Here is a 13,381-nt window from a genome sequence, read left to right on the forward strand (position 1 = left end):
AGTAGATAGATAGATAGATAGATAGATAGATAGATAGATAGACAGACACACAGTATGTTGGATTTCCACACATCATTATTTAGAAGCATTATATTTGACATGTTTATTTAACTCACAGGAATTTTTTTCAGATTCCTAAGTCCATTAGAAACATCCCTATTTGATTTTAATAATGGAGTTGTACAATCTATCAGGAAATCATCATTTTTTATCTGCATATAACCATTATATTACATAGTTATCTTAAGACCAAACTATGTTTTAATGTACCTTTTAATCCTGTATTCACACTAGCAGAAGTGTGCCATTTGTAACCAGTCGTTAGAGGTGTCATAGTGGAATAAGTTTATACTAAGGCAGCAATATGTCAATTATTATAGACTATGGCCATTTTAGCTGCAAATTCACCAGTTCTCTTTTATTTATGTGTCAATGCTCAGCTCAGGACAATGACAGAACACCATTAATGTTATTTGACTTCCGGGAAAGATGCATTCTGGCAAAAACATAATACTTTTACACCTTAAACAAGTACATGTAGTGTAGCACAATGGCTTGTTTTTTTTTTTACTGGACTAGTACTGTATATGTATATATATATATATATAAAAACACACAGACATACACACACACAGACATACGCGCACACACACACACATACACACACACACACACACATACACACACACATACACACACACACACACACACACACACACACACACACATATATATATATATATATATATATATATATATATATATATATATATATATATATATATATATAGGCACACACATGGTTGCAGTATATTTGGTCACAGCATGCATGTGCTATTTTTTAGTAACTTTTGTTATTGGTGCAAGTGGTCAAATTATATCACAACTGAACTGCTGCAGTTTGATTGCAATATAATTTCAGAAGATATTCTTTTTAACTGCAGTTGTGTGACCATGATGATACTATATTTACGTTCCATGGGCGACTTCAACTACTCCTCCATTAACTGGGAAAAATACTCATGTACCAATAAACTTGCCCAATTTTTCCTGGAATTTATTAATTCCAATGCCCTGGATCAGCTTATTCTTACCTCCACTAGAGGTATCAACATTCTTGACCTGGTTATTACTAACATGGATGACCATTACTCCTTACCAATAATCAACTCCTCCCTGGTTAAATCCGACCACAAACTAATCACCTTGGAAATCCACATCCCTCCCACCCCCCACCCCCGCAAAGGGAACTACCATGAAAAACTTCTCCAAAGTTAACTTTAGGTTTCTAAAAACAGGGGTGGCTAACTTCACGGCACCCATGCAATTGGAGCACAGCTGCATGACTGCCGAATCCTACACTAATGCCCTGTACGAACATGTACACAAATACATGGTTATCACCATACCCAATAGAACCAAGATGCTCTCCTTCAAAAAAAGGATGCCAATCTTCTGGTGGTCCCCTGCTATAAACAAACTCTACAACAGAAGGAGGAAACTGATGAGAAATAAGGTGAAGTCCCAAGAATGCAAAAACTCCCTTATCAGCCTCAACAAAAAGCTGAGATTCTTCATCAAATCCTCTAAGCTAGCTATGAAAACAGAATTGCAGCAGATAGTAAAGACAACCACAAGGCCTTCTCTCCATGGCAATACCCATATTTGCTCGGAGCTGTTGCACAATGGCACGTCCTAACAGATATTGCCAATATACTGACCGACAGATTCAGTGCCAACTTTACCCCACTCTCTCCCACCAAAGGACCAATCACAATATCAGTAAATTGCCACTCACCCGGTATTACTGCTCCGCAGGTTAAAACAGCACTGTCCAAGGCCAAGAATACAGCTTCTATGGGGCCTGACAATATCCCTGGCTGTGTTCTACATGAACTACAGAGTAGACTGGCACTTCACCTGTGTGCCCTGTTCAATCACAGACTCACCTCAGGCTTTGTCCCTACTGAATGACACACTGCTACAGTCATCCCTCTCCACAAAGGAGGAGCAACTACAGACCGTGGGGACTATCGCCCCATTAGTCTGACAAGTCTGATATGCAAAGCTATGGAACGCATCATCATGGACCTAATAACAAAGATATAGGGAACCTCCAAACTCTGGATCCCACACAGTTTGGTTTTGTGAAGGGTAGATCATGCCTGCTCAACCTGGTCGACTTCTTTGAGTCAGTCACCAGAGCTGTGGATGAAGGCAAGGTGGTTCATACAGCCTACCTTGATCTGGCCAAGGCCTTTGATACCATTCTCCACTTAGGAATCATAGCAAAACTCACTAAGCTAGGCATCAACCCCTATATCACTAGGTGGGTTGCAAATTGGCTCACAGATAGAACCCACAGTGTGAAAGTAGCTGATTCCAAGTCAGACTGTTGACCAGTCACGAGTGGAGTCCCACAGAGTTTGGTCCTGGGTCCTCTCCTGTTTTGTGTCTACTTCTCTGAAGTCCAGGCCAGTGCAAAGGGACTCTGGCTGACAAAGTTCGCAGATGATTGCAAGTTGGGAGCCATAATTAACTTCCCATGTGATGTTGACATCCTATAGAAAGGCCTCACTGAGACCAATGACTGGTGTCAGAACCATGGCCTTAAGCTCAATGCCAAAAAATGTGTCGTCATCCACTTTGGGAAAACCCAGTTCCCATGAATTACCATATAGATGGTAATCAACTGAACACAGAAGGCATCATAAGAGATCTGGGAACACAGGTTGACAGCAACTTTTGTTTTGACCACCACATTGCCACTATGGTCAGAAAGTCCTTCTATGTGGCACATCTCATTACTAAGGGTTTTGCATCCAGGAAGAAAGAGGTCATTTTCTCCCTCTACTCTTCCTTCATTAGGCCAATCTCTGATTACAATGCCCCATTTGGCATGTACCTCACTAGACACCTGCAAAAACTGGAGAGGACACAAAAATACCTGGATCTTAGACCTTAAACACTTGTCCTATATGGACAGACTCAAAATACTCCAAATATTCTCTGCTCATTTCGCCTACTTAGAGGCGATCTCTGCTTGACTTACAAAGCCATGTCTGACCCAGCTCTGTTAGAAATGCTACATCTAAAGAAATCCCAATCCCTCCACACCACACACTCCAGAGACCTCAACCTCATTACCACAAACAACAGAACAAGCTGGAGGGACAGGTTCATAACCCACAGACTGCCCATGCTATGGAATAGACTTCCCATACAAGTCAAGAACAGCACTTCACTGGACCTCTTCAAGAGAAATCTTGATGAGTGGATGGGAAATAGAAAATTCAGCCTGGGGATCACTCCAGTGACTCTTCTTGACAAAGGCACTAGGCACTAAGGTCGGGTGGCGTGATGCCAGGGTAATCCTATGGGCTAGGCTTGTACCGGCTCCAGGGCCATTAGCCTAGTACACACCTATGAACCTATGGGTATTTGGAGAAAAGCCCCCTATGTAAAGCAATATCTCTGGTTATTCTACATGATTTCAAATGCAAAGTATTTGTTTCATTTATGATTAACTTTTTTTGATTTTTTTTTAGATGAAAGCGATGAGTGATGAACTTTCACAACAATTTTATAGCTATAAAAGTTCATTGGCGATTGGTGACATAAAGAAATGTAATTGTTTTATATATATATATATATATATATATATATATATATATATATATATATATAGGGTCTATATTACATCAACGAGTGTTTAAATGTTCGAATCTCTAAAGGTCGACCTTTAGAGATTGAACATTTAAATGTTCGAAAATGTAATAAAAACAAAATAAACAAAACAAAAATAAAGAAAAGGGTTTTAGCAAGGGAGCAAGCCCCCCTGCAGCTGCCAAGTGGGGGGCTGTGCCCCCCACTCCCCCGCTACTTAAATATACCAACTCCAAGATCGCTCATCAGTGCACTACAGTGCGGAAACAGGAAATTTCCTCTTCACTACACTGTAGCGTGATCTTGGAGTTGGTATATTTAAGTAGGGGGGTGTGGGGGGCTCACCCATTGTTTTTATTACTTAGTTATTTTTATTTTATTTATTTTTAAAGATTTTCAAACACGTAAATGTTCGATCTATAAAGGTTGCCCTTTAAAAATTTGAACATTTACGTGTTCGTTGAAGTAATATAGACCCATATATCTATCTATATATATATATATATATATATATATATACATATATATATATATGTAAATGCTACTCTCTATTACTTTAGTTATATGATTAGGCTTCATTTAACTGGATTGATAATACAAAGTACTTTGCAGAGCAGTGCAGTATGCATTGAAGTTAGTTGCGTGTGTCTATCGGTCTTCTCTTCCCCATTTACTGGAAGACATCGGAGGCTCACAATAAAGTTCTCACTTTCTTTTATGTTCTATACATACCTCTCAACATATTAGAGCAAGAAATCTAGACAAAGGCATAAATGATGGGGTGGGGGGTAACAAAGACTCAAAAATAGGGACCCATTTTAAATACTGCTCATACAAACTTAGAAAGTGGATAGAATAACAGGTTTTGCATTAACATGTACTTTCTGAAGGGTATGACGTCTGAAACTCAACTGTCTAATTTTCTAACTTCAAAGCTCTGTGTTTTGCCAGTGATTTGCCAGAAAACCACAATTTTATGTGAGACAGACCAAAAATATGAAGCAGATATTCTGCGAAAATATGTAGAGCTGAGAGGTATGGATATATTTTTCAATGATTTAACGTAAAGTAAAAGTGAAAAATAAATAAATAAAATAAAACAAAACATGAATCTTCGCAGCTCATATTTTGTTTTGCATTTTTCACACTGGCTTTCTTAACTCTGTAGCTTTAATCTTTTTTATTTTAATTTCCTCCTTACAATAGTATGTTTACCACTTTCATTTCTTTATTTCTGTGTTGTTATTTTTAGTGTTTCTCTTCAATTTTTTTCTAAGCTTCTGAAGTTCTAAAAAACCAGATCATGTTCATCACCATGTAATTGTTGAGGGAGAGTCAGACTTTCACATCAGAGACTTTCCCTAATAACAGAAATCAAGAGCAGCAGAAAATTGCAAGACGTATGTAAGTAAGTAGTGCTGCACCTTACAGCATGCACATCGCTAAGAGTGAAGATGTACCTGCAGCCAGTGTTTACCATCTGCTTGCAAGCCTAGTCATGCTATATGATATCTTAAAAGGTATATATCTCTGGTTGTAGCCTGCTGAAAGGAAGTTAATTTTTATAACTATTTCCATGAAATAACTTCCTTCTTGATAATATGATCACAATTAATTATTTATTTATTCAAACTTAGTAGGACTTTGGGTTAGCAGGACTATAGGACTTTACTGTTGTGTTGTGTGGCAGGACATGGACTCTGTGTTTGCTTTAGGGCAGAAGTTTACTTTAGTCCAACATTTGTCTAAAGTGTTCTGTCCTTATTTAGTGCACAGCAGTGCTGCAAGCTGATGTTGCACAGGAGCAGTTTTTTTAAAAATTTTATTTAGTACATAGCAAGACAGTTTTTCCGTCTGTTCTGCTATTCATTGATTTTTATTATTTTGGAGAGTCACTGATGTGAAAGTTAAATTCTCCCTGTATAATTAAATGCCAATTGACATAGTGTGCTTCATTTAAAAGTTGTATTACTTTTCTCCTCAATGTACCATGCATTGTATATATAATATGCTAAGAAACCACCTAGTTTTACAAATGATAAAGCACATTTTTGGCAATACATTATTTCTTCAAAGAACACCAAACAAATCATGCAGCTTTCCTTGCTTGTTTTATCATTATTATAATTATATGGCCATATAGCCTATGACATAGCTTTTTCCAAAGCCATGTTATCCTCTGTTGTAGTTGTTTAATGGGATCCAATCAGTCAGTCAGCAAAACTGAGTAAACAGCAAAAACAGTCAGTCAGATTCCACATTCAGCCTTTTTTAACTTCTCTGTTTCATTCCTTCTGATTAGTAAAAACAGATTTTCATTTTAAAGTACAAAGTCTACACTTAGAGATCTAAAAACCAGTAAAGTTTTTGGTAAATGGTTGAGCAATTTGTTATATCCCAGATGCTTCATGAGGAGTTTCTCTGATCAGTCAACTTTTCTCTAAGTGCTTATTTCCTAAGTGTAAAATTTCACAATCTGACTACTAAAAATAATTATATAGCACAACATAAAACAAGTGTAATATCACCTTCAGAATTAAAGATACCCCAAAGAAATAGTACAAATACTTATTTTTACTTTTAATCCCTTTATTGAGTTATCACTTAATAAACAGGAAATCAAACCATATTAAAATATTCCCAGTTCAAACATTATACATCAGACATATTCCTTTGTATATTTATAATCAATTTAACATTACATTAATTGATCAATTCCTGCCTACCTTTAAACCTCACTCCTCCTCCTCCAAAACATTATTCTGCATGTATCATTCCCACAGTTTCTTTTTTCTGTAACTAATTTACATCTGCCCTTTAATAAAGATCCCATTTCCAGTTCTTTTATCTCAGATACAACATTCCAATACATTTGGTTTATACTTTGATTTCCATTTTCAATAACTGTTTTTATGTCAGTCATCAGAATTAAACTTAACAACGCTTTACTATGTGTAGGTAATTCAGATCCTGTATCCCAGTTTAAAAAAACAAAACAAAAAACATTTCCTTAGTTACATACATTTGCTCATCCAATATTTCAGAGTTGTCTGTAGGGAGTTTTTAAAGTCTGTCAACTCGTTACACTTTAAAAACATATGTCCCCAGTCATCACTTTCTTCCTCATCACACCTCCAGCATTTGACATCTACCTGTGGAAAAAAATCTTTGGAGTCTGCTTGGGGTATAACAATACCTACACTAACACTTCCAAGCAAAACTCCTAAATATGTTTTGCATATTTGGGAGCCATACATATGACCTCCCAATGTTTCCTTGTGAATTACTTATCCAATCTCTCTTCGCATTCTTTTCTAACCTCCTCGGATTAAGTCTTATAGTTATTTTACAGTATTTTATATGCTCTATTAACTATTCTTTTTAATAGCAACTTCTGCTCTAGATTCAGTTAAAAACTCTACCAGAGCAGGTCTTTCCCATATTATTCCCCTATCCCTATCTCTTTGCATATAATCAGATTTTAACCTGTGAAAGGGAAGGCAGTTGCTAGTGTAATGTCCAAACATCTTCTTGGCTTCTTCCCATTCTGTTACTTTTCCCCTCTTTATATATTTGCTCCAAATACCAAAATAAGACAATTATATTCAGCACATAAATAATATTAAATGACATGTTATAGGCCAAGCCCTACAAAAAAGTGTGCAAGAAATGTACTCCAGAAAGTAATAAAGATATGTCTAAAAGTAACATGAAAACCAGGCAGATACTAGATACCAGATTTGCTTAATTTTGTGCAAAATTAACCAATTCTAAAGTAATCCTTCTCAAGGGCTTTAAAACTTTTTGTGAAAAAAGGTGGTCACATTCACAATACTGCAGTAGTCTACATACATACATAGTAATTGTGCCTAATAGGAGCAAAAAAGAAGTTATGTCCTTACCATAATGTTCCATGTGAGTTGTTCATCTCGCCTTTTTGTTCTTACATGTGGGTTTGGAACCAATCCCTCGGCTCCGAGTCGGCTGCTTTTCAAGCTCAGACTCTCAGAGAAGCTCAAGAACGAGTGTATATCCCATGATGCTCTACTGTAAATCCCCATATCTAGTATGCTGCAACCAAGACAGCCTACAGGAAGAAATAGAACTATAGTGCCTACATATCTAGGTAGCTATAAGTTTGTAGAAGGAAGAAACAGTCTGTTCCAGAAGACAGGCTGATAAAAGTCGACCAATCCACCAAGACAACTATCTTTCTCAACCGGAGGGGGAAGGTGGGTGGGAATGTAAGAACAAAAAGGTGAGATGAACAACTCACATGGAATGTTATGGTAAGGACATAACTTCTTTATGTGAAGTTGTTCCATCTCACCATTTTGTTCTTACACGTGGGTAGCGTCCTAAGCATCCTAATCCTGGGTGGCTCATGGGAGAACATTCCTGGGCACAGTGGAACCAAAGGAAGCCCTGTCCCTGGAGGTCCTGTCCACTTTGTAATGAGTGATAAACATGTGAGGTTTTGACCAAGTGGTGGCTGCACAGATGGTATCCAAGGGCAAATGAGCTGCATGAGCTAATGACGTAGAAACAGCCCGGGTAGAATGGGCTTTGACGTTAGTTGTTAATGGTTGATTAGTGGAGGAATAAATGAATTTAATGCAGTCAGAAAGCCACTTGGATAATGTGATTTTTGATACTGCAAAACCTTTCTTACTCTCTGCGTACGAGACAAAGAGTTGATCCGATTGTCTGAAATCCTTCGTCCTATCCAGGTAGAATCTCAACTGTCTGTGTACATTGAGCTTGTGTAACATATATTCCAGTCTGTTGGTATGGTGTTTAAAGAAGGTTGGAAGCTCAATGGACTGATTTAAGTTAATCTCTGAACAGACCTTGGGAAGGAAGGTAGGGTTAGTCCTGAGGGAGACCCTATCAGGGTGAAAAATCAAATATGGGGGCTTGGAGGACAAGGCCTGGAGTTCGGAGACCCTACGTGCAGATGTAATGGCTACTAGAAATATAGTTTTCCAAGACAGAAACTTTGAGTGACATGATGAGGCAGGTTCGAAGGGGGTGAGCATCAATTGGGATAAAACCAGATTCAAATTCCAGGGAGAGACAGGGTGTCTGATAGGCGGTCTGAGATGGTGGGTCCCTTTTAAGAATGCCTTACATAGTCTATGGCACATGATGTTAGACCCGTTAAACCCTACATGGAAATTGGAAATAGCAGCCAATTGAACTCTAATGGTGGCAGCTGCTGCACCATCATGGAACAAGGAAGACAAGAACTCTAAGATGGTATGAATAGGTGCCACATAAGGGTCAATGTCATGATGAGAAGCCCAGTGAACAAATTGTTTCCATTTGCTATTATATAGCTTCCTGGTAGACAGTTTATGAGAGGAAACTATAATATGTTGGACCACGGGAGACAAATCTTGAGACCTGGCTAATATGGGAATTGGTTCAGCCAAGCTGTCAGTTTTAGGGGATGAGGGAGGGATGAAGAACTCCCGACGACTGAGTCAGAAGGTTTGGCACTGGGTCCAGGATCCATGGTTCTTCCACTTGGTACTTCTGCAGGAAGGGGAACCAAATCTGCCGAGGCCAAGACGGGGCTATCAAAATCACAGTCCTTCCCAGACTTTTGGCTTTCTGTATGAATTTGGGAATTAGGGGAATTGGCGGGAAGGCATAAAGGAGGCCCGGGGGCCAATCGTGTACGAGCGCATCCCTCGGGTTGCTCCCCGTTGGGGGATAAAGGGCAAAGTAGCTGCTGCATTTGACATTCATCTGAGATGCAAATAGGTCGCAGCAAGGCTAGCCCCATCTGTGGAAAATCTTGTCCACCACCTGTTGTTTGAAAGACCACTCATGAGGCAACAGCATGGTCCTGCCTAGCTTGTCCGCTATCACATTGGATGACCCCGGGATGTGCGTTGCTATCAGAAAGCATCCAGTGGATACAGCCCATTGCCAAATTCTTAGGGCCTCTTGGCATAAGGGATACGATCTGGTTCCCCCTTGCTTGTTGATGTACCAGACTACTGACATGTTGTCCATCTGGATAGCAATTGTACCTGGAGGAAGAGAGTCGTGAAAGTGTTGCAACTCCAGGAACACCACTCTCAGCTCTAGGACATCTATATGCAAATGTGATTCCATGTTTGACCAAGTGCCTTGGACCGTCTTTCCCTGAAATAGCCCCCCCCACCCTATCAGGGAAGCATCCGTGGTCACTGTGGCTGTGGGTTGGGGAAGAACAAAAAGGCGTCCGATTATCACTTGGTCACTGTTCAGCCACCAATTGAGATCCTTCTTGCAAAGATTCATTAACCAGATCTCATGTGACATGGGCAGTCATTGGTAAGACCACTGTGTGAAGAGTAGCCACTGGAGTATCCGCATGTGCCCTAACGGGACTGCTATCAGTGTGGCTGCCATTGTGCCCAATAGCTGCAGTATCTGGGATGCAGGAGCTTTGTTTTGGACCAACAGACTGGATAATTGACTTTTTAGAGACACGATTCTTGCTTGAGGCAACCTGATCCTTGAATTGATGGTGTCCAGTTCTGCTCCTATAAATGTAATATGCTGCGAGGGCGATAACGCAGATTTTTTTAAATTTAAGATTATGCCCAACTGGGAACAAAGGCTTATGGTGTAGTCTCTTGCTTAGATTAGTTGATGCCTGGAGGTGGCGGTGAGGAACCAGTCGTCCAGATATGGAAACACCCGGAATCCCAAACATCTCAGGTGAGCTGTGACCACTGCCATACATTTGGTGAACACCCTGGGGGCTGTGGTGAGACCAAAGGGCAGGGCTCTGAACTGGTAATGACTGGACCCCAGCTGGAAACATAGGTGATCTCTGGATGATCTGTCCATTTTGATGTGGTAGTATGCATCCTTGAGATCTATACAGCACATCCAATCGCCTGTTGCTAAGAACGGAAGAATCGATTGAAGCGTGACCATCCGGAACTTTTCCTTCTTGACGAAGGTTTTGAGTTTGCTGAGGTCCAGTATGGGCCTCCAGTCCCCTGTTTTCTTTGGAACTAAAAAGAACCTTGAGTAAGTTCTGGATCCTATTTGGTCTGCCGGGACTGGCTGGATGACTCTTTTGTCTAGCAGTTTTTGGATTTCTATGGCTGCTAGCGTTCTCAGACTGGGTGGAAAGTCTGGAATCCTTGTACACATGGGGGGATTTTTGTAAAGGGAATGTAATAACCTCTGGCAATGATTTTTTTTACCCAAGAATCCGTTGTAATGTTTAACCAGGCATTTGGGTATAAAGCCAAGATACCCCCGACTGCCTTCAGAGAAGGACAGCCGGGCTTCCTTTCAGGAACTCTGATAGGGCTTACCAGAGAACTGCTTCCTGTCACCCTGGTTTTGCAGACCGCCTCTGCCATTTGGACGGCGTCTCCATTTCTGCCCCCTCCTCTGCCCCTAGAGGGGGTATCAGTAGGTGTGGATTGGAAAGCTCCTTGGGGTTTTCGGAACCATATTATTCCACTTCATTGCCCTTTGGGTTACGGTCTAGTTGGAGTGGAAAAACGGACTCCTACAGCAGACAGAGTCTTTCCTTCTTGTTCACACCTAGTAAGTGTCTCCTTAACTTTGGGTCCGAATAAGGCGGACCCATCAAATGGGGTATTGACGAAGGAAGATTTGAAGGCTTCCACAAAGGAGCAAAGGCGCATCCAGGACTGTCTCCGAAGAGCTATCGCTGAGCCTGCTGCCCTACTTGATCCATCACCAGCATAAGAAATGAGTCGCATGGATGAGTTTACTATCGAATTGAGGGTGTTGAGTTGTGCAGTCACCTTCTCAAAAACTGCTTCAGCTGTATTACCCTGGAGAAGGAGATCTCGTTGAAGGTGGGTAAAATGTGTCAGGTAGTTGAGCGACCTCATGGAAAATGCCGCAGAACTAAATATGCATTTCTCATATCTGTCCATTGTCCTAGAATCCCTATTAGGAGGATGGACAGAAGAAGAGGTTTCCAACATCTCTTTCTTGGTGGCTGCCACCACCACCATGGCATCAACCGGGACTCCCTTTGCAAGAAAAGCCTTGTCAGTACGGGAAGTAATAAACCTGTTGGGCCTCTGAGGGACTGGTTCCACTGAGTCAGGGGACTCCCATGCCCTTCGAGCAACCAGCTCCATCAATTCGTCGAAGGGCGGGGTAACCCAGGAGGTGGATGGTTGAGATCCAAAGGCCTTCAGGAGGACCGACTCATCCTCAGTAGGAGAAAGGGACTGCCAATCACCCCTCTGTCTTAAGATCTCCAAAATGTCTGCAAATGAGACATCCTCTGAGGGGGATCGTGGGGACCCTTCTGATTCCTCCAAGTCAGTATCCAATGTCAGGGATTCCTGTGGGGAATCCAAGTGCCTCCTCCTGCACAGTCTCTTCCTAGGTACTTCATCGGTGGGAGCGTCCTGTGAAGTCCCTAGAGAGGAGGGGCCACCCAATGAGGATACCTGAGGCTCTGGATCTCGAAGCTTGGTGGGGACCTGTGGGGAAGAGTTAGAACAAGGCCCTTTAAGGGGAGGGGAAGACAGATCCAAGAAGGTAAGTGGTCTTAGCAGACATGACCTTCCTCATGGCATCGAAGGCACCAGAATCTCGGTCTGAGAAGTCTGTTAGCTCTGAAGATGCCAGCAGCTCTCCCCGAGCTGAGACCCCCCACTCCAATCCAGAGGATGGAGCTGAAGCCACCTGCACCGAAGCCCTGAGGGGAAGGGTCAGAACTGAGGTATTGGTTTGACTCTCCACCCTGGAGCCAGCAAGGGACTGTCGGCCCCGAGACTCCCCGGTCGGAACTGAGGAGATCAAGGTCAATGGAGCCAGGGAGGTGGATCAAACCTCGGCTACGAGGGCTATACCAACATCAGTTCCGCCTGCCAAGGCTCCGAGAGCTCGATAGGCTTCAGAGGAGGAGGGGGAGAAATTATGGCTGGGGTTTCAGGCTTCGAAGCCGAGTGGCTCGAAGCAGACAGCAGGGTTCTCTAAGAGCTTCTTAACCACTTGGTCCAGGTCCACATCAGAAAGCCTCGAGGAATGCGTCGAGGGATGGGTTGAAGGAGCCGAAGATGGTATCAATTGAAGAATTGGAGACTGAGGAGTCTCCAATAACGGATCCACAACTAGGCTCCGAGGTAGAGGATCGATACATGGCTCCAAGGGCTGTGGAGCCGATGCACGAACCATAGTAGAGGAACTCGGACCCGATGACTTGGGCTCTGAGGATTCCTTGGAAGACTTCGACCCCTTCGAAGCCTTGGAAGAAAGGTTGGCTTTGTCTAAAGTAGCCTGAAAATCAGGCTTCAAAAGTCCCCTATCTACCAGCTTCCTGCGCCTTTCCAAGAGAACCCTGGTGCTAAAGGAGTGGTGGATAGAGCACACCTCTTGTAGGAGAACAGAGCCCAAACAGTACACACAGGTGGAGAGGTTGTCTGTAACAGACATCTTTTGATCGCACCCACACCTTTTGAATCCTGACTTTTGTTTCTCTGACATATTTAACAATAAAAATTCAGGTCCCTGAATTTTTTAAGTATAATAACAAACAGTGTAAATATTACTATAACACTAATTTAACTAAGAACTAACTTGTTATAGGATAAATGCAAGTATATATATAAGTAAATACCTACAGATTATAAAAAGATAAAGGAGAGCTCACACACACACACACACACACACACACACACACACACACACACACACACACACACACACA

The sequence above is a fragment of the Protopterus annectens genome, chromosome 15.part0, assembly GCF_019279795.1.
Source record: "Protopterus annectens isolate FY-2018-M chromosome 15.part0, PAN1.0, whole genome shotgun sequence".
NCBI lineage: Eukaryota > Metazoa > Chordata > Ceratodontiformes > Protopteridae > Protopterus > Protopterus annectens.